The sequence below is a fragment of the Ursus arctos genome, unplaced genomic scaffold (genome assembly GCF_023065955.2).
Source record: "Ursus arctos isolate Adak ecotype North America unplaced genomic scaffold, UrsArc2.0 scaffold_11, whole genome shotgun sequence".
In the NCBI taxonomy this organism is placed as follows: Eukaryota; Metazoa; Chordata; class Mammalia; order Carnivora; family Ursidae; genus Ursus; species Ursus arctos.
In genome coordinates, this window is record NW_026622775.1 from 9,367,640 (window position 1) to 9,389,486 (window position 21,847).

The following is a 21,847-nucleotide window of genomic DNA, read 5'->3' on the forward strand; positions in this document are numbered from 1 at the left end:
GCAAGCTGATGAAGCCACTGTGGAAAACAGTATGGAGGTTTCTCAAAAAATTAAAAATGGAATTACCATATGATCTAGTAATTCTACTACTGGGTATTTAGAATGTGAAAACACCAATTTGAAAAAATATGTGCACCCCTATGTTTATTGTAGCATTATTACAATTGCCAAGATATGCAAGCAACCCAAGTGCCCTTAGATAGATGAATGGATGAAAAAGTGTAGTATATATACATAATGAAATACTACTCAGCCATAAAAAAGAATAATCTTGCCCTTTGCAACAACATGGACGGTTCTAGAGAATATAATGTTAAGTGAAATAAGTCAGAGAAAGACAAATATCGTATGATTCCATGCATATGTAGAATTTAAGAAACAAAACAAGTGAAATAAAAAAAAGAGACAAACCAAAAATCAGGCTCTTAAATATAGATAACAAACTGGTGGTTGCCAGAGGGGAGGTGGGGGCATATGGGTGTAATAGTTGATTGGGATTAAGAGTATACTTACTATGATAAGCACTAAGTAATGTATGTATTGTTGAATCTTTATATTATATACTTGAAACCAATATAAGACTATATGTTAACTGTACTGGAATTAAAATAAAAAATAAAATAATAATTTTTAAATAAAAACATAAAAATAAAATAGGTTGTTGTTAAGTCTCCACATATTTTGGGATTTTCCAGTTTTATTGATTTCTACTTTAATTCCATATAGTATGAGAGCAGACATTGTATGATTTCTATTCTTTTAAATTTGATAAGGTGTGTTTTATAGTCTATTTTGATGAATGTTCCAGATGAGCTTGAGAAGAATGTGTATTCTTGTATTGTTGGATGAGGAGATCTATGGATGTCAATTTTATCCAGTTAATTATAATGTTGCTGTTGAGTTCAACCATATCCTTACTGATTTTCTGCCTACTGGATCTCTCCATTCCTGATAGAGAGGTGTTGAATTTGCCAACTGTGATAATGGATTCATTTATTTCTTTTTGCGATTCTATACTTTTTGCATCACTTGTTTTGACTCTCTGGGGTTTTTTAAAAATTATTTATTTATTTATTTATTTGAGAGAGGGAGGGAGAGCACAGAGAGTGAGAGGGAGAAGCAGACTCCCCACTGAGCAAGGAGCCTGATGTGGGACTGGATCTCAGGACCCTGAGATCATGACCTGAGCCAAGGGCAGACACTTAAATGACTGGGCCACCCAGGCACCCTCTGAGTTTTTGTTTTTGTTTTTAAGATTTATTTATTTATTTGAGAAAGAAACAGAGTTGGGAGAGGGTGAGAGGGAGAGAACCTTCAAGCAGACTCCCCACTGAGTATGGAGCCAGATGCAGGGCTTGATCCCACAAGCCATGAGATCATAACCTGAGTCAAACCAAGAGTCGGATGCTTAACCAAATACACCACCCAAGTGCCCCTGATATCCTCAATTTTTATTTGTCTGAAAATGTCTTTAATTTTCCATCACTTTTGATGAATAATTTTGAAGGATACGGAATTCTAAGTTGGTAGTATTTTTTTTCTCAACACTTTAAATATTTCAGTCCATTCTTTTCTTGCTTGCATGGTTTCTGAGAAGTTAGATATACTTTTCAGTTTTAGAATTTATAATTTTTTATAGTTTCCATTTCTCTGCATTGATTATTCACTTACTGAGATCATATTTCCCTTTAATTCCTTGAACATACTTCCATTTCATTAATTGATTATATTTGTAATAGTTAACTTTAAAGCTTCTTCAGTTAAATCCAACATTTGGGGCACCTCAGAGTTGCTTTCTGATGACTGCTTTTCACCTTGACTATGGGTAACACTTTCCCATTTCTTTGAATGTTTTGTAATATTTTATTGCATGCTGAAGATTTTGGATAATATGTTGTCAAGTCTTTAGACTCTATTATCTTCTTCTGAAGAGTGTTTAGTTTTATATTAGTATGAGATTCAGTTATTGGCTGATCATCTGAACTTGTTTACACTTGAATTTTCACCTTTTTAGGGCTAATCTGCAGAAAGTTCATTGTGCTGCCCAAGCCCTATTTGGCATAGAATCCTACAAGTGGTAGCAATATTACCTTTTTTTCTATAGAGACAAGTGTTGTAGTATGAAGCATCTAAAGAAATTGAGAATTGAGGCACAGAATCCCAAAGACGAGGAAACTACTTGGGAAATGAGGTTCTGAATTTGTTTGCAACCTCCTCCTAAGTATAACTCTAAAGCTGCAAGCCCCGGCTGTAACTGTAGGAATCCCAGTAGAAGACACCAGCCAGGAGGCTGAAAAGCTGAGCCAACATTGTAGCAGGCATCCAGTGAGGAGAGACAGAGGCTGGAGTTCAAGTCCTGTCGAGGAGATAAACATCTCAACCTTGCCCTGGAGGATGAGAAAGGCCTAAAATAGAGTAACCTGAAAAAACTCAGCAAGATTACGGTGATTTGCTTGTTTGCTGCCTGTCAGAAGAAAGAGTAACCCTCTTAGGAGGGAGATAACATCTTTCTATATTTTTTAATCCACAATGTCAACATCTATGGAGGGTTCAAGATGCTGGCATATGAAGATGCTGAACTCACCTTCTTCAGTGTACACAACTACACAGCTACATATGGAACAATTCCCTTTCAAAAGAACCTGAGAATTGTATAAGCACCTGCTCTGCAACAAAAGATAGAAGAACTACACTAAGATGGGTAGGAGGGGCAGAGACATACTCTAACCAAAAAACATACTCCTGGTGCAGTAACCCACAATTGTGAGGGATCTCAAACAAACAAACAAACAAACAACCGAAGGAACAAACCCAGAGGAGCAAGGGATTTGTACCCCCACCAGGCATCCCAAATCTCAGATCCTGCACCAGAAAGATGAGCCTTCACTATGTCTGGCTTTGAAAACCAGCAGGGATTACGGTTAAGGAAAACATAGAGCTGTATAGAATGAAGATTTCACAATGTCCAATGTCTAATAAAATGATGAGTCATACTAAAATCCAGGACAAAATGACCAAAACAAAGAGAAAAAAATGTTTAGCTATAGACACAGATCTAACATACTAGATTTTCAAACAGAGAGTTCAAAATAACTATGATTTTTAAAATAAATAAAAATTAAAAAACAGAATGACTATGATTAATATTAATATATTCAAAAAATAGTGGAAAAGTTTGAGAATTTCTACACATTTCTGGAACTTGCAGTTGGAAATTATAAGAACTGAATTAAAAAGTCAATATTTGGGTTTAATAGCAGATTAGACCCATTAGAACAAAAGATTAATGAAGTGAAAAGCAGTTCAGTAGAAAATATCCAGTTTGAAGAATAGAGAGGAAAAATGATGAAAAGAGTATAAGAAATATGTGAATTATGGTAAAAAGGTCTAAAGTTTGTTTAATCTCTTAGAATGGGAATAGAGAATGGTACACAAGCTGTATTTGAAATATGCTAGCTGAAAAATTTCCAAAATTCATGAAAGACCTAGAACCACTGATTGAAGAAGCTCTAAAAGTCTTATTGCACCTGTAGATAAGTGATGTAATTGATTATAGGCAACTATACAGAAATGTCTTGAAAATATAATTGAGGGTCTCTAACCTACCTTGGAAGTTAACTAAAACCCCTTAAAGGAGATAATAAAATGAAACCGAATTAGAAATCATTAAAACATGGTATAAATAAATCAACTAGAACTTAACTGAATACCAATGAAATGAGTAGATTTAAAGATATATTTAAGAATATGATATATACAGCAAACACACAGTTTAACTCAAATTATGTTTAAGTAAAGTTTTCAATATAATGTAATAACTATGCATTGATTTACTAGGAATGAAGGCAGTGATAGAGATGGTGAGGTGTCAGTTGTCTTAAAAGGACAGAGTTGCAATGCATGAAAATGGTTTCTTCCACAATGAAGAAATATTTGAATTTTTAATTTTCAAACTTAGTTCCACAAAATCCTGAGATTTTTTTGGAGGGATTTCAGAGGTTTTTCTGATGAGGGTGAGGCTGAGTATTTGGGTATAATCTAGAAGAAGAATTTGAACTAAAATAAATAAATTTTATTGCCTAATGAAGAGGACTTTTGGTAGATATCAAACAGTTGACAAGTAAAATAAAGTTTTAGGGACAACAAGGACTCTAGATAAAGAAGGATTTGGAAAAAGTTCATGATAGAAAGAATATAGCCCACCAATGTGGCAGCAGACTGGGTTCTTTGAAAAAGATGGCCATTGAGAAATTAACTGTGCTGACACTACCTGGGTGTTTTGAGAAAGCTGATACACACTATTAAGGTGTTTTTAGTTCTGTACTGTTTTATACCCCCTTGCCCTTTTGCCCCCAACTGTTAATAAAAGTCCATTTCACACAAGATTATATTGGTGATGCCTTGGTAAATAAAGAAGGAATTAAATTCAAACATCTTTGGGAGTAACGTGCTATAGAAAGAGGTCAAAAGTCACAAAAAGTGATAGGATAAGTGGAGTTGAGAATTGGGGCCTGAGAGCAAGGATTTAAAATAAAAATAAATGAATAAAATCCCCATGTCCTGCACCCACATATCTTCAGAAGTTTGGACAAGTACTAAACTTCTCATAGGAAATAGGATGGCATACAAAAATGTACTCAGCTATTAAAAGGATACTTGCTTATTGAAGGCTGTGGAATGGGGGAAACATTATAATTCCAATATTTAGTGGGCTTGTCAGATAAGAATTAATTTCAAGAGGGCAGAATACTTGTCTTTTAGCATATTAATATGATTTTTAAATTCTAGGCTTTTTAAATATTCAAATATTATTAAATTTATCTCTATATATTGTTTTTCTGACCTGGCGAAGGAAGTTAGGCATTCTCTGCTCAGGGTGGGCTTTGTGACTCAGGTCATCATTTCTTATCATTTCTACAAAGTTTAGAAAGTTTATAGAAGTTATAGAAAGTTTATAATGGATCATATTTCCTAATCCCTCATGCACTATAATCTAAAAACATCTTTTTATTTTCATATAAATTCTGAGTTTCTAAAGAGCAATATATATATATATATATATATATATTTTATTTTTTTTTTAATATTAATTGTCTAAATTGTAACCATTGAGAAGACTTTTTGATGATGGAATTTCTTGAAGCACGAACTGTGTTTATCATGGATCCCAGCGTCTGAAGCAGAGTCTCATATGTGTTGACTTTACCATATATATAGGAATCCAATGACACAGGAAAGGGACAGATTCTGGTTTTATGGTACCTAAATATTATTGAATTTAGGAGGTTATCTTTAAAAATAAAATTTTAAAATTTTATTTGACTTCCAATACAAAATTAAGGAGAGGGATCTGTCCAGTTCAGGCTTAGGCTTCATAAGCTTCATGGGGAAACTGCCTCTAATATAAATATTACTTTTTCTCTTTTAGTACAATTTATATCTTTTTCCATTTTGCTTTACTTGTCATTCAATTCTTATGCATCATAATTTATTTTAGTTTTTAAAATATATTGTTATTTTTTCCTCCTATCTGAGGAACAAAAACTAAAGGGTTTTTCTCATACTGAAAGTCAAAGAACAGATAGACAAGTTTTAGATAAAATGGATTAATTATATTTTCAGAAGTGATGTCTCTAATCAAATAACTAAATTCCTATGTCCAAATTTAATGTCATCTTTTCATTAGATACCATACACTTTTCTACATTAGACGTCTGTATTTAAAAATGTTTCCTTTCTTAAGACCACATGATGGCAATATAACTACAATGACTTAGTTTCATTTTTAAGCCCCTACATCCAGGGTAATGCTGAAAGGAGATCTAATTTCCATTCTTTCAAATACCAAGAGCTTACCTGTCAAATAATTTGCCAGCATTTTGCCGTAGGAGTTTTAATTTTTTTTTTTAACTTTACCATAGTTTATAACATATCCGGATATTTTTAAAAGTTATAGTTTTTGTATATCTTTTTTTTTATTTTACAAATATTGTGTTGTCTTTAGGCAAACTTGCACAGGGTAAACCAGTCTGGAGTCAAGGACCTTTATTAAGACAAAGGATATTCATTGGAATATGTGACTATGGAAACACAAAGATGGCAAGAATCATTCTTATTTAGTCTCCCTTTTCCCAAACTCCATACAGAGTTTCTTCTCCAGTCGTTATCTAGAGTGTATTTTGAACAATTAGGAAGAAAAAAAGAACCACATGATATGGTGGGTCAGAGAAACATTTGCCACAAAAGGATATGTAAATTTGAAAATGACAAGTGCTGTGAAGGAAAGTACAACGTATTTTGAGATCCTATGAAGGATCTAGGAAGGTTAGTCAGATATCAGTTGCTTAAAGCAATGCTGATTGTGCTAGAATTGGAAGGACAAGGTAGAGCTAACCAGCTGAAGTTCAATGTGCAGAAAGGAGAAAAAGTAGAACAATAGAATATAAAAAGTTCTGAAGTTAGATTAGATAAAGAGGATTTAGGAAACCATGATCTGTGGCATGTTTATACACCCCTTCAAAATAAGGGACAAGTTACCACAACTTATAACCTCTAGTACTAAGAAAAAAATGTAAAATGGTTTGTAGGTCTCCTTGGATTTTGGAAGGAGCATATTCTAAAACTGGGAACTCTGCAGATGTATCATGAAAAAAGTTGCTGTGGCCGATGTCAAAGAGGTTGCTGCAATGTTCTCCTCTAGGATTTTGATGGATTCCTGTCTCACATGGAGGTGTTTCATCCATTTGGAGTTTATCTTTGTGTATGGTGTGAGAGAGTGGTCAAGTTTCATTCTTTTGCATGTAGCTGTCCAAGTTTCCCAGCACCATTCATTGAAGAGACTGTCTTTTTTTCCACTGGATGTTTTTTCCTGCTTTGTCAAAGATTAATTGCCCAAAGAGCTGAGGGCTTCAGAGGGGAGGGGGCGTGGGGGACTGGGATAGGCTGGTGATGGGTATTAAGGAGGGCATGTATTGCATGGTGCACTGGGTGTTATACGCAAGTAGTGAATCATGGAACTTTACATCAAAAACTAGGGATGTACTGTATGGTGACTAACATAATACAATAAAAAATTATTATAAAAAATAATTTAAAAAAATAAAATAAAACTGGGAACTCTGATAAAGCTAACTTTGAATGGGTCTCAGCAAGAAAAGCAGTTCCAAGCTGTAGTTCAGGCAACATGCCTCTTTGACCACTTGACCTAACAGATTCCATGATGCAAAAAGTATCTATGGTAAAATTACCATTTTGAGCCCTAATATTGAAAGTTTTAGTGCAGATTATTTGAGTTTGGGGCAAGATCATGCCATCTGCAACAGAGTAGCATTTTTAGCATTATGTTAGATCCTAGTAGCGACAGAGTGTCTATTAGATATCAAATGACTATGTGGTCAGAATATTCAATTGTGAGCAAGTACTATTAGATCCCTCAGGTCAAGTAGGCTCAGAATCATCTCAGGGTAATATGGAAGTAGTACATCGGTGTTCAGTTTCGAATGTCCAAGGGCACATGTTAGCTGAATGAATACATGGCCAAGTCCCTCATGACGTATAGCTCTATCGCATCAATGCATCAGTACCTCTCCTTTGGCACAATTCATCTATGTCCTCGTGGGGGTTTCTTAAGACTGGTTGATTGAGGAGAAAAAAGGTCAAGTTTGGTGTACAATTTGATTGACCTGTCATGTAGCATCAAGTAGAAAATTGCACTTTGATGCCACTGCTACTATAGGGACTTTTGGAGTATACATGAAACACTCCAAGTAAAATCCTCCCTAGGGAGAGTTTTAGAGAGTGCTTCCAGTCTTCTCATTTGCATGCAGAGAGAGGTGACACCAATGGAAGAATTCACATAGATTCATGAGTACTGGAAATGTCTTAACTAATAGGTCAGAGTCCTGGGATGAGCAAGATTGGATGATGAAGTGTAAGAATATTTGAGGAAGAGGCATGGGTATGGACCTGTGGGAACTGGGACAAACATGTGAATTACCAATCAAAGGACATCCAAAGAGGTACTAAACAACCAAATAGACAGGATGACTTAACCTGTAATGCCAGCTCTCCTCTGACCTCAGCCACCCCAGCCCAATCTTGGGCTCATGAATAAAATAAACACAGTAGCAGAAATAGAGGCTATGCCAACAAGATGGGATCCCTCTCACCCTTACCTCTTCCTCCCACAGCTTGATCTAGCTGTCTCTGCTGCTGAATGTCTGACCTGCCAGCTAAATATACCAATGCTGAGCCCCCAATATACCACAATTCCTCAAGAAGATCTACCAGACACTAAGCGAGAAGTTGATTACATCATATCCTTCAATTCTAGAAAGAGCATCAATTCATACTGGCTGGAATTGTCTTATATTCCAGGTATAGATTTTTCTTTCTTGTATCTGATTCTTCAGCCAGTACTACTATCTAAGGACTCACAGAATATCTAACCTACCATTGGAGAATCTAGCATAACATTCCTTCTGACCAAAGGATTCACGTTTAAGCAAAAGAGTTATGGCAGTGTGCCATGAACATAGGATCATGGTTCTACAGCATACTGGTCATGCCATATGCTGGTTCTGCCACTTACCATACCTACTTATAACCTTCCAGACTTACAGGGTAATGGAACAGTTTTCTGAAAATGTCTCTGAGATGCCAACGTGGAGATGACATCCTGTATGGATGGTGTACTATCTTTCAATATTTGGCACCTGCCTTAAACCAATGACATGGTATTGGTATTATCTCAAGTAGTAGAACATACTAGTTCTGAAAAACAGACGAAAGCAGTAATGGGCCTGTCATATTATTCACAATTTTTTCTTGGTATTCCAGAATTTCAGGCTCTGTAATTCTGTGGTTCTGGGGGACTGCCTCCACCAAGAAACATAGCTAAAGTCATTTTAGACTCCTCATGTTAGACCAGTGGGCAGAGAAGGAAAGCACTATTCTGACAGGGCTATTTGACTTTGATCATCTTGGTAGAGGCAGAGAGGAATATATTTGGAATTCACATTATCCACTTGAGTGTCTCTTAATATTCCCATGCTCAGTTGTAACTGTAAATGGACAAGTACATCCTGCTAAGGGCTTGGAAATGAGAAACTCAGAACCTTTAGGGTGAGACTCACTTCAGCCCATCAGCCAAGTCATTGTATTGAAGGACAAATAATTTTCCCTCACCCTTCCAGGTTCTTGGCTGAGACATAACTCCCCACCCATAACAAAAGACAGATTAACAGGAGGGGGGAAATCACATATGTACTTACCTGCAGGAGCCCAACAAAGATATAAGATTCAGAAGGCAGCCAGATAGTTGAGGCTTAAATACTCTCCTGAGCTAAGGAAAGTGATGGGGCTCTAGGGTTTCAAAGAGGGGAAGGCAACTCATGGTAAAGTGAGAAGAGGAAATATTTAGTAAACAAAAGTTGTCCTGCCATGTAGATAAGTGTCTTTTAAAAAGTTATCTCTGGTAATTGTTCTTCTTTGGGGATAGGCCCCCTCTTAATGTAAATTTTCTTTATAAACATAGATTTCCCTTACAAATAAGCAACTTCTGTTCTGTTTTCAGAGCTTCTCCTGTATTTCCAGTTTCTTAAAACACAGTCAGTTCAAAATAATCTCTATACCAAAGAAGCATATTTTGGGGTGGCATAGTCTGCTACTCTTCGTGACCCAAACCAGCAGAACTGCCAGCCGAAGGGTAGGGAAATTCTACAGGTGTGACCATAAAGTATGGAATCATGGCAAATATAAATGATTTATTGTTAATATGCTATAATACATGCCATGTTGAATATTATATGGTATGCTTTGTGAGTTTTCACTTGTTAACAATGTAAAATCTTCATCAATTCCTGTACATGTAACTGTGATCTGTTGCTTCACTGACTTTCGCTAAAAGAAAAAAATTGCTCCTTTACATACCACAGACATAAATAAGGTGATGCAATCTATTAAAGGAGAGACAGAGAGCTTCCTTATGTTACTAGGTTTTATGGCCACCATATAGCATGGATGGTAGAGATAGAAGATGATCATTAGCAGTGATAGTCTCAGAACTACATGCAGCTGTTGGTGCTATAGTTTGGCAGACTAACCTCTTCCAGATTTCCCAAGCAGGTTCCTGCAGAAACTGTGCCTAAATGGAATGTGCTAAACATAAGAAGCAAAGAGTCTAGGTGGTACAAAGGATAGCCTGTGGTGGATGCTATTGATATTCCACTTAGATACCTTTTATTAGCAGGTGCACCCATCTTCCAAGTGCCTTGGTTGTGGGCTAATAATACTTCACATCTGCCTCTTTCTCTAGAGAATTGTACTTAGCTAAAGCCAAATCACTCATCAAGCTCCCCATCTCAACTTCCCCATGAGGAGGCAGACCTCAGCCAGTGACTCACTGACATAGTGTATAAAAGGCTGGCCACTTTGTCTCAAAGGGGAATTAATTTAGGTGTAATTTTTGCTTGAGAAATTTCCCTGTGGAGGGGCTCCTGGGTAGCGCAGTCATTAAGCGTCTGCCTTTGGCTCAGGGCGTGATCCCGGTGTTCCAGGATCGAGTCCCACATCAGGCTCCTCTGCTGGGATCCTGCTTCTTCCTCTCCCACTCCCCTGCTGCGTTCCCTCTCTCGCTGGCTGTCTCTCTGTCACATACATACATACATACATACATACATACATACATACATACATAAATAAATAAATAAATAAATAAATCTTTAAAAAAAAAATAAATTTCCCTGTGGAATCAAGCTGAAATTATTCTTTGTTGTAAACACATACTTTGTTTAGTTTTTAATCCTTACCACTCTCCTGCCTCCTTCATTCCTCTTATCTGAGACACTCCTTTCTAATAAATCACTTAGATTTTTCTGTTTCTGCCTGAGGAAACCTAAGACAATTGGTGAGTTTAGTACATTTTGTGAATTGATATAAAGGGTTGTGTTTGTTCTTAGTTCAGTCATATTTTATTTTTGCGTTCTTGTTTTATAGCTTTTTGTTTTTATACATTGTATTACATAGACTGCTTTACTTTGATGTGTGTATTGCATTTCTGTTATGGTGGATAACCATTGTAAGTTTATACACTTAATCCTCCATTTTGTTAAATAGAATCTATAAGCAGTATCAAAATCTGAGTATTTCCTTTTCCCCATCTTCTTTCAATTTTCTTCTCCCACAGTCTTTTTGTGAAAGAAAACACATAAGGTTTGTGAAAACACACAAGATTTTCTCATGTGTACATATGTGCATACAAATACATACATATAAATGTGTGTATAGATATTTCTTCTATCTGAACTCTCATTTGAAGTTAAAAGTAGACTCCGATAAATATTTGAAGAAAATGTATGCTATCTTAATTCAGGAACAGAATGTTATCAAATATCACAAATATCAGTAATTGTATAAACATACTTTTTCATATAGAACTACCTTTGTTTCATTATTTTGGGGGAATACTGAATTATAAATATTAAATTTGTCTTCCATATCTACTGTTTTTTCTCTATAACTTTTAATTTTATAATTTTTCTCACATTTTTTAGTTCTAATCCATTAACTCTTACTGTGTTTAGTGGTGCCTCCTCCCCTTTGTGTTGCTTCTGATCTGTACCTTCATTTACATGATTTTATTATTTTCCCCTTTTACTTCTTTCCTAAGCCTGAAAAGCATGCATTTCATCTCCTCCGGTTACCAAAACATCTCTTTCCTGAATTCTGTTTTCTTTGCTTTGATTCTTGTTTTACAATAAAAATTTCATTATTTCTCCTACTTATTTCAGATTTATTTTTCTGTCTTTTTAAGGTGGAACCTTAGGTCACTGATTTTAGACATTTTTTCTTTTAACATAAGCATTTGAAGTGTTCATTTTTCTCTAAGAACTACTTTAGCCATGTTCCACAAATTTCAATATATTGTATGTTTATCACCCAATTTGAAATAGATTCTGATTTCCATTGTAATTTTTGTATGCCTTATGTACTACTTAAGAGTATGTTGCATAATTTCTAAGTATGAGGTGGGGGGTTTGTTCCTAGATATCTGCTATTCTAATTTAAGTTCATTGTTTTCAGTATACATACTCTGAATGGTTTCAATTCTTATTTTTGAAATAAGAATGGGCCCTTTTTATGGCTCAGCATATGGACCATCTTGATGAATTTACTATGTGCATTTAAAAATCATGCATTCTTTGATCTTCAACTAGATTGTGGTACATAGAATGATGGCTTCCAAAGATGTAAACATCCTAATCTTCAGAGCCTATAACTCTGTTACCATTTGTGACAAAGGGGAATTGAAGATCTGATTAAGTTAAGGATTTTTAGATGGGGAAATTTTCCTGGATTATCTGTCAGGACCCTATGGAATCAGAAAGGTCCTAAAAAGAGGGAGGGAGCAAGCTCAAGGGAAAAATGAAGGCTAATAACCAAAGCAGAGAAGAGTGTAAATATACTGAGCTGCTGGCTTTGAAGGGGCTGTGAGCCAAGGAATGCAAGGAGCCTCTAGAAGCTGAAAAAGGTAATAGAATGCATTCTCTCCTAGAGCCTCAAGAGGAAGTTCAGCCTAGCCAACACCTTAATTTTTAGTTGTTGTTTACCTAGTAAAATCTATTTTGGACTTTCAATCTCCAGAACTGTAAGATAATAAATTTTATTGTTTTAAGCTATTGATTTTATTTTATTTTGTTTTTTAAGAGAGAGAGAGTGTGCATGCACTCAGATGGGCTAGGGGAGAATGGGAGGAGAGGCAGAGGGAAAGGGAGAAAGAGAATCTTGAACAGGCTCCATGCACAGCATGGAACTGATATGGGGCTCAATCTCAGGATCCTGAGATCATGTCCTAAGCTAAAATCAAGAATCAGAGGCTTGACAGTCAGGTGTTGATTTTTTCTTCTTTCTTTCTTTTTTCTTTCTTTCTTTCTTTTTTTTTTTTAATGATTTGCTACAGAAGTAATAGCTAATACATAGGCCAAGGGGCTTGCTAGTACTGTTCAGATCATCTGTGTTTCACCAACTTTTGTCTAATTGTTCTTTCAGTTTCTCAGAGAGTAGTGTTAAAATCCCTATGGTTGTGTAATTGTCTTTTTGTTCCTTTAATTCTGACACTTTTTACTTTATGTAAATTGAAGCTCTATTATTTATTTATTTATTTATTTATTTATTTATTTATTTATTTATGGTTGGATTTCCACTACAAATTCTATGTCTTGGGCAGCAAATCACATCTCAGCTTAGCTCTCTTATATATAACTGAGGTCTTTTCCATTTGTGCATGTTTCTGAGGTTAGCCAGAACTTTGTACAGTTTACCAACAGAATTTAGAGCTTGCTCTATTTGGCTGTCTCCTATCCAGGATTCCCATCTCTGTTCCCAAAGTTTGGCTGCCCTGAAAGCTGTCTCATTTTTCACCATACAGACTAGAAATCTTGTATAAAATTTTTAATTGCCCCATTCTCTAGTGCTGCCTTCTGCCTGACCTCAACTAATGCCATTAAAATGGGTACTTAGCCCCTACAATTCCTTTTTGCAAGTATTGATTCCCCTCCAGAATCTGTAAATGTAACCTAATCATAGGAATGACATCTCTTCATATTTCCAGTTCCCACCCACACTCAAGGGGAGGATTATATCAGGCATCTACACTGGATTGGGGAGAATATTGGAGGACATCTTAGAATTCTATCTACCAAGAATTGCTATGAAAAGTAAAGTCAACCCTTTGAATTTTTATACAAATCCCACTTCATCATTAAGACCCAGTCACAAGTTTCATTTCCTTTTGCCATGATGTTATCAACTTGTAAGACAGTATGACATTTGATGCATTTATACTCTTAAGAAGAAAAAAATCATGCCATGATTATTATATTTATTTCCTCATATTTGGGGGATTATGGCATTTTTTCTTTTGAGTTATATTCTCTACTATTTTTACTTCTTTATCTCCACTGCTTCATCCCTAACCACACATCACTGCCTTTTTTTATTGTATTTTCCTTTTGTTTTCTTCCCTTGTGAATAATGCTTATATATTGTAATACTTTTACCTGTATAAGTATACTTAAGGCAAGTTAACTGTTTAGTGTGTTTTTTTTTAAGATTTATTTACTTGAGAGAGAGCATGTAAACAGAGGTGTGGGATGTGGGTGGGGCCAGCAGGGTGGGTAGGGTGGGTGCAGAGGGAGAGAGAGAGAGAGAGAGAATCCTCAAGCAGACTCCCTGAGTGCAGAGACTAATACAGGGCTCGACCCCAAGACCCTGAAATCATGACCTGAGCCAAAATCAAGAGTCAGACCCTCAACTGACTGAGCCACCTTGTTTAGTTTTTTTAAAACTAAATTGAGTTCATTTTGTAAAAATAGGAAGCATAAGTTGATTCCATGGATTTATAAGTTATTTGAAAAAAAATTACTGTAATATCTAAACTACAGGCATTCTAAAAGTATTAAAAACAGTTTCTACTAATTATTCTTAAGATCTGAGAAAGCTGAATACAATTTACACTATTCTTCTTAGGAATGTTTTTGAAAAGACTTAGTACACTGTAGCTTTCATGTAGCTTTGGGGGTGTTTACAATGCTGTATTATTGCTCAGGGACCAGCTTTGTGATACCCAAGAACACAATACAAATCCTTTTAAGACAGTTTCCTTATCTATCAGAACCCTTTAAAGACACTGTTTTAAACTAATTCCATTATATTTTTTAAAATATTTTATCTATTAGAAAGAGAGAAAAATCACAAGCTGGAGGTGGTGCAGAGGGACAAGGAGACTCCCAGCTGAGTGCAGAGTCTGACGGGGGCTCAATCCTGGTATCATGACCTGAGCGGAAGTCAGATACTTAACCAACTGAGCCACCCAGGTGCTCCTAATTCCATAATATTGAAAAACCTGATAAGTTATCAAACTTGAGCTAGTTGTTAGGGCTCAGTTTCTAGGTATAAGATCAGATTTTGAACACTTTATTTTAACATAAAAATTCTTATACTGAACCTACTAAGATACTTGATAGTGAAAAACAATCTAATAAAGTGGTGAAAATCCTGACTTTCACACCTATGAACATTGCTCTTTTCTTTTTTTAAGATTTTATTTATTTACAGGAAGAGAGAGCTTGTACAAGAGCGAGTGTGAGAGAGTGAGCATGAGTCGTGGAGAGGAGCAGAGGAAGAGGGAGAAGCAGACTCCCCAGTGAGCAAGGAGCTAGATGCAGGGCTCAATCCCAAGACCCTAGGATCATGACCTGAACCAAAGGCAGACGCTTAATTGACTGAGCCACCCAGGTGCCTCTGGACATTGCTTTTGTCAAATGACAAAACTAAAACAACTAGGAAAGAGTTGATGTCCTTTATTCAAGGGAAAGCAATCCATCTATTAGGGAAGTGCAGTGCTTCACAAGCAGTGGTGTGCTCTTCTAGAGGGAATTTGGATAAGAGTGAGCTTTATAGAGGCAGGCAGAAATAGGGCATGATTGGCTAGGAGTTCAGGGATTTTTTATTTATTTTTTAAATAAGGCTACAGGTCCTATTTTCTAGGGTAAGGTAAGCTAGCTAAAGCTGAGCTGAAGGATTGTTGATTGGTATGTTAGGTTTTCTTGATATTTTCCGGAAGTGCAGGCTGATTTAAGTTTAGATTTGCAGTGTAGGCCAGGCCACTGGGCAGCCATTGGATTGGGGGTCCTGATATTTGCATTAACGTAATTACTTTCTTTAGTAGATGCATAAGCTTGTATCATTTTAGTGATACAAGTGACTAAATTTTTCAGCTGAGAAAATTGAGGCTGTGAAACAATCAAACTAGAAGATTACAGAGCCAGATTAAGCAGTTTTAAGAGATCTTTACTCCCAGTTCATCCTCTTTCCACTATTGCTCAAAATATATCTATATGGCTATACAAAATTTTATAAATTGACCTGCTAGGAACAAGACTGCCCATTTAAAACCATCCTTTGTAAAACGAATAAGACTCCCTAATTCAAAGTTAGGTTTGATAAGAGTAGGGTCTAACAAACTTACCTACTACCAGGATTCGTCAGATGTTTCAATTTTGAAAATACTAGTTGCAATAGAAAGTCAACAGATGTGCTTAACTTCTTTTGCCTTTTGCTTTATCTATAACCCTCTCTTCTCTCAAAGGTCTTCTCCCACTATCAGGCCCTTTACCTACTGATACAGTTAGCCTTTCTCAGAAATTGGTTGATCTACACTCTTCCTGACAAGGTACATAGACAATTGATATTTAATTGAATTCTGAATTGGGATTACTTAAATTACTTAAACCTAAACTTTTTAATGAGGGAGGTAAGGTGGGAGGCAGAGGGGTTTATTCTCATAGTTACTTTCTTAAGGCATTACTTAAACTCCTAAATAGGTTGTTTTTTGTTTCCTTCTTTCTTTCTATCTTTTCCTATTTATCTTTGAAAGAAACCCTGGATTAGTTTAGAGAAGTCTGTAAAATGGTGACAAAATAGCTAAGAAATGGACAAATGTTTGAATATTTTCAAAAATGTATTTAATCTGTACAGAGTAAATTTGTTTTCTTTCTAACATTTAGTAAGCACTGAGGGCACGTATTAAAAACTACTTATATGAATGTAGTTGAATGATTTTGTCTGTAAAATTTAATTTAGAGGGTGATATATCTTGGGTAGAGGAAGTACATGGACTCAGAATAATTTATTATGTTCCTGCTTGGCTCCTTACAATCTCAGTGTGTCCTTGGACAAATTAATTACTCTCAGTTTGAAATTTTGTCTTAAGTGCAAAGGGATACTCAAATATAATTATCCAATTTGGTTGCATTAAACAAGGAAAGTATATGTAGAATATATAGAAGATTTTCTTAATTATAGATATTCTTATTAACAGTTCCCTTTTGGGTCTTGTTCTAATATTTTTTAACTCATAGATTAATGGCTCTATGAATTTAAATTACATAATTTATTCTCTTCTAGACTGATTGATGATGAACCAATTTCTAATCAAGAACAGTGTCATCCACTTGCTAAAACAGGGAGGTACACATATTTGAAAATAATTTTATGTGTCTTTAGTACAATATGTATTTGTCCAATTTTTAAGTTAAGATTTTATTATTGCTATCATAATTTAATTCTTATTTTCTATTCTTCCCAATCTCTAAGGAATACCTAATATCTGAAAGAGTGAAATATTTAAAGAATAAATGAGCTGAGGACAATCAGATACTTGAGAAAGATACAATGATAAAAGAATCATTAGCCTCTTTCAATTTTATACAAACATTTATATTCCATAAAAGGAGAGTTTCTTTGCTTAGAATTCATTTAGATAAAATTAAAAATTTTAATAATTATTTGATAATATGTTAAAATCCCCTACAACTTTTTTTTTAACTTTTTTTTAAGTCTACTTGTATTAATAGAAACCAACATCTGAAAAAGATGTTTGAAGTTGGTCATCTAAATCATAGAAAATAATCAGTTGAGTACTATTAGTTACTTAGTTCTATGTTGAATGCTAGGGAAACACTGAATAAAATTATATAATTTAAGTGAAGGAATGAATAGGATTTATGTTAAAAATGCATAAAAGTGTGGACTTGTTTATAAATAAAATACTCTGCTGGAAATTCGGTATTTAGGCATATAGAAAAAAGGAGCTAAGAAATTAAGTGAAGAAGTTGAGGGAGGGAGAGTCCACGGAGGCCTTCAGGTTCTCAGGCCTGAATGTGAGAAGTGTTGGAGAGGGAATTTGTTTTTTTCTTTTAGCTCAAGATACATGATATTGTGATAGAGACATTGCATCCATTGGAGTAAATGCAGGGGACCAGGATGAAGGTTTGAAGTTCAGTGAGAATTTTAAAATGAGGAGTGAGACCTTGCATTCATTAACATTGAGTTTGAAAGATGAACATAAATGTAGTTTCAATAAAAATAAGATGAATGAACGTAATATATTTAAATGGTTATGATCCTAAACTCTTTTTCTTTGAGCGTTTTAATTTTTGAATGAAAACTTGATCAAACCACAGTGATATATTGTTTTAGTCTTCTCTGGCTGCTGTAACAAATTACCATACTAGATAGGGTGGCTTAAACAACAGATAATTATTTTTCATAGATCTGGAGGCTGGGAAGACCAAGGTACTGGCAGGTTTGGTTCGTGGCTAGCGCCTTCTTTTAGACTTGTGGACTGCCACTTTCTCAATGTGTCCTCCCATGGCAGAGAGGGAGAGCAAGAACATGCCAGCAAGCTCTGGTCTCTTCCTCTTCTAAGGATACTAATCCCATCATGAAAACCCCACCCTCATGACCTCATCTAAAATTAACTACCTCCCATAGACCCCTCTTCAAACTACCATCACTTTGAAAGTTAGGGCTTCAACATATAAATTTGGGGGTAGCACATTCAGTCCATAATGTGTGTTAAAGGGTAGTGTACTCAATATCTGTGTAACTTGACAGGCTCCACAATTATGTAAACGATGTAATATTTATGCATAGTTATACAAGGATGAAGAAGAATCAAAATCTTTTAGGATAAGAGATAATTTGTGTCTAGAATCATAGCTAAAAATATCTGAAGTATAAGTTGCTGTTTCCATAACTCCTGTTGTTAAGGGAACTTCAATATTATCCCCTCCCAAATAGATTTTTTTTATATAAAGCAGAATATCTCAAGAGGTAAAGGAGTCAGTAACTTAATACAAATGTGAACTTATTCTGATAAATACTGAGGAACAACGTGTCAGCAGGAGCCTATTTCCTGGTACAGGTAAAGGCTACTCCTCAACCACCCTTTATCAAGTAGACAGAATAAGGCCTTAAATGGTTCTTCCCTAGTCAATGGCCTGGCTCAGTGAAGAAGTGGGAAGCGGTTTACTTGAAAAATATACAAAACTTCCAAATAAGGATATACAGACTGCAAATGTGTAACAGATCTAACCCCGATTAATTCATTTGTTTCACGGGATTAAGTAAATTTTCAGTTTGAATAATTCCATTTAAATTTTATAATCACAATAAGGAGAGGATTAAGAAAAATATAAATATGAAAGATGTAGCTTTAAAATGGTTTCTGTTTCTGAGTAATTTTAATCAAAAAGAATTTCTTCTAATGTGATGCACATAGTTCCATAAAAATAATGGAATATCTGTCAAACTGCAAATTTCTTTTCTTGGCTGGAATTTAGTGTAGGGTGCAATGCCCTTTTCATCTCCACCAAGAAAAATATATTAAAATGTTTTTTTAAACATTGAGTTTGACAGAATGTTTTTTTGTAATTAAATCTTCCTAAAGTATGGTAAAAATCAGTGTATGCTAGAAAGTAGATTTTGTGAAGTATACAATTTATTTTGTGGTAGTATACACTATTTTATAAATCTCAGCCATTTACTTAGGCAATGTTATGAATGCTCTCTAATGTGGGTGTCTGAAGAATGTACTGTGTTAGATGCCAGATAACCTCATTTTGATTCCATTTAAGTTATTATTGGGATTATCCTAAAATCAGTAGGTGAACAAAGAATTGTAAGGAAAATCTTAGGAATATTTAATAATAATGACTGTGGGAAATACATATCCTCAAGTATATGAAGAAATCTTGCACTGTTTTGGCAATGTTAGACAAAACAATATACGATGAAGCCTGTGGAATATTTGTATTATGTGCTCTGCACCACTCCTACTTCTGCATTTTCTAGAAGTACTCCTGAGACTAGGCTATCTTACATTGAATGAGATAAATTACATTAAGAAATTTGCCCAGTAATTGATATATAGTTGGCAATCAAATGTCATTTCTCTTCCCCCACACTTAAGTAACTTGGTAACTCAGCCTTTGTTTAAATATATAATATGAACATATTTGTATCACATTGAAGATATTTAAAAATAAATTTTATTTAAAATAACAAATTTTTTTTCTTCCAAATTTTTATTTTAATTCTAGTTAGTTAACAAATAGCATAATACTGTTCTCTGGAGTAGAATTTAGTGATTCATCACTTACATATAACAGCCAGTCATAACAAGTGCTCTCCTTGATACCCATCACCCATTTTTTTGTTTGTTTGTTCTCTATTGTTTGTTCTCTATTTTGTTCTCTATTGTTTGTTCTCTATTGTTAAGAATCTTTTTTTTCTCATTCCTACACGTTCATCTGTTTTTTTCCTAAATTCCACATATGAGTGAAATTATGTGCTATTTGTCTTTCTCTGACTGCTTATTTCACTTAGCATAATACTCTCTAGCTCCATCCATGTCACTGCAAATGTCAAGATTTCTTTTTGATGGCTGAGTAATATTCCATTGTGTGTGTGTGTGTGTGTGTGTGTGTGTGTGTGTGTGTGTGTATATATATATATATATATATATATACCACCTCTTCTTTATCCATTCATCAGTCGATGGACACTTGGGCTCTTTCCACAGTTGGTATGTTGATAATGCTGCTATAAACAACAGGGTGGGGTGCCTGCCTAGGTGGCTCGGTTGTTTAAGTGACTGCCTTCGGCTTAGATCATGATCCCAGGGTCCTGGGATCGAGTCCTACATTGGGCTCCCCCTGCTCTGTGGGGAACCTGCTTCTGCCTCTCCCTCTCCTGCTGTTCCCATGCTTATGCTCTCTCTCTCTGTCAAATAAATAAATAAAATATTTAAAAAAATAAAAAACAAAAATAAACATCAGGGTACATGTACCCTTTTGAATCTGTATTTTTGGATCCTTTGGGTAAATACCTAGTAGTGCAACTGCTGGATTGTATGATAGTTCTATTTTTGACTTTTCAAAGAGCCTCCATAGTGTTTTCCAGAGTGGCTGCACCAGTTTGCATTCCCACTAAAAGTGTAAGAGGGTTCTCCTTTCTCCTCTTCTTCACCAACATCGGTTGTTTCCTATGTTGTTGATTTTAACCATTCTGACAGGTATGAGGTAGTATCTCATCATGGTTTTGATTTGTATTTCCCTGATGTAAAATAATGATTTTTAACAACCAACAATAAGCAACTGAGTGAGAGAAACCATTAAAATTTAAGGCCTCAAAAATGAAGCTGCCACCATCAATTTAAAAAATCAACAGAAATTAAATATATGAGAACATTCTTTCTTTTTTTTTTTAAAGATTTTTATTTATTTATTTGACAGAGAGAGACAGCCAGCGAGAGAGGGAACACAAGCACGGGGAGTGGGAGAGGAAGAAGCAGGCTTCCAGCGGAGGAGCCTGATGTGGGGCTCAATCCCAGAACGCCAGGATCACACCCTGAGCTGAAGGCAGATGCTTAACGACTGAGCCACTCAGACACCCCGATCTATGAGAATAGTCTTTAAAATGTTCAAACAATAAAAATTCCCAACAAAAAATTAATGTGGTTTTAAAGAAACTGTTCATCTTGGGCCCAGAATTCTCTCATATCAAGGGAAAGCTATTCAGATGACCCATATGATTAGGTTCAAAATTTTTGCTGAAATCTGGTTCCTAATACAATAAGATTCTTAGAAGGTCTTATGAAAATAGAGACAAAGCCATTTTTCAAACAAGCCCGAAACCACAGGGGCAGCTAACAGAGGGCAAGATACAAGCATCTTCTTGCTTACATTTGTCCTGTGCACATTTTTAACTTACTCATGCAAGACAGCAGTGTAAGCTATTTTTGTTTCTTTCTATTGCCCATGCTTTTCACAACAATCTGAGAGGTAAGCTCAGTTTATCTATATGCACACATTTTCTTCTTATTATTTGAAGACAAATGTCACAACTCACACTTGAAATTTGTGAAATAAAATCAACCATTTTGCCTCTTAATGCAATAAAAGGTCATTTTTGGTATTTAGTGGATCCATAAACAACTTACAGC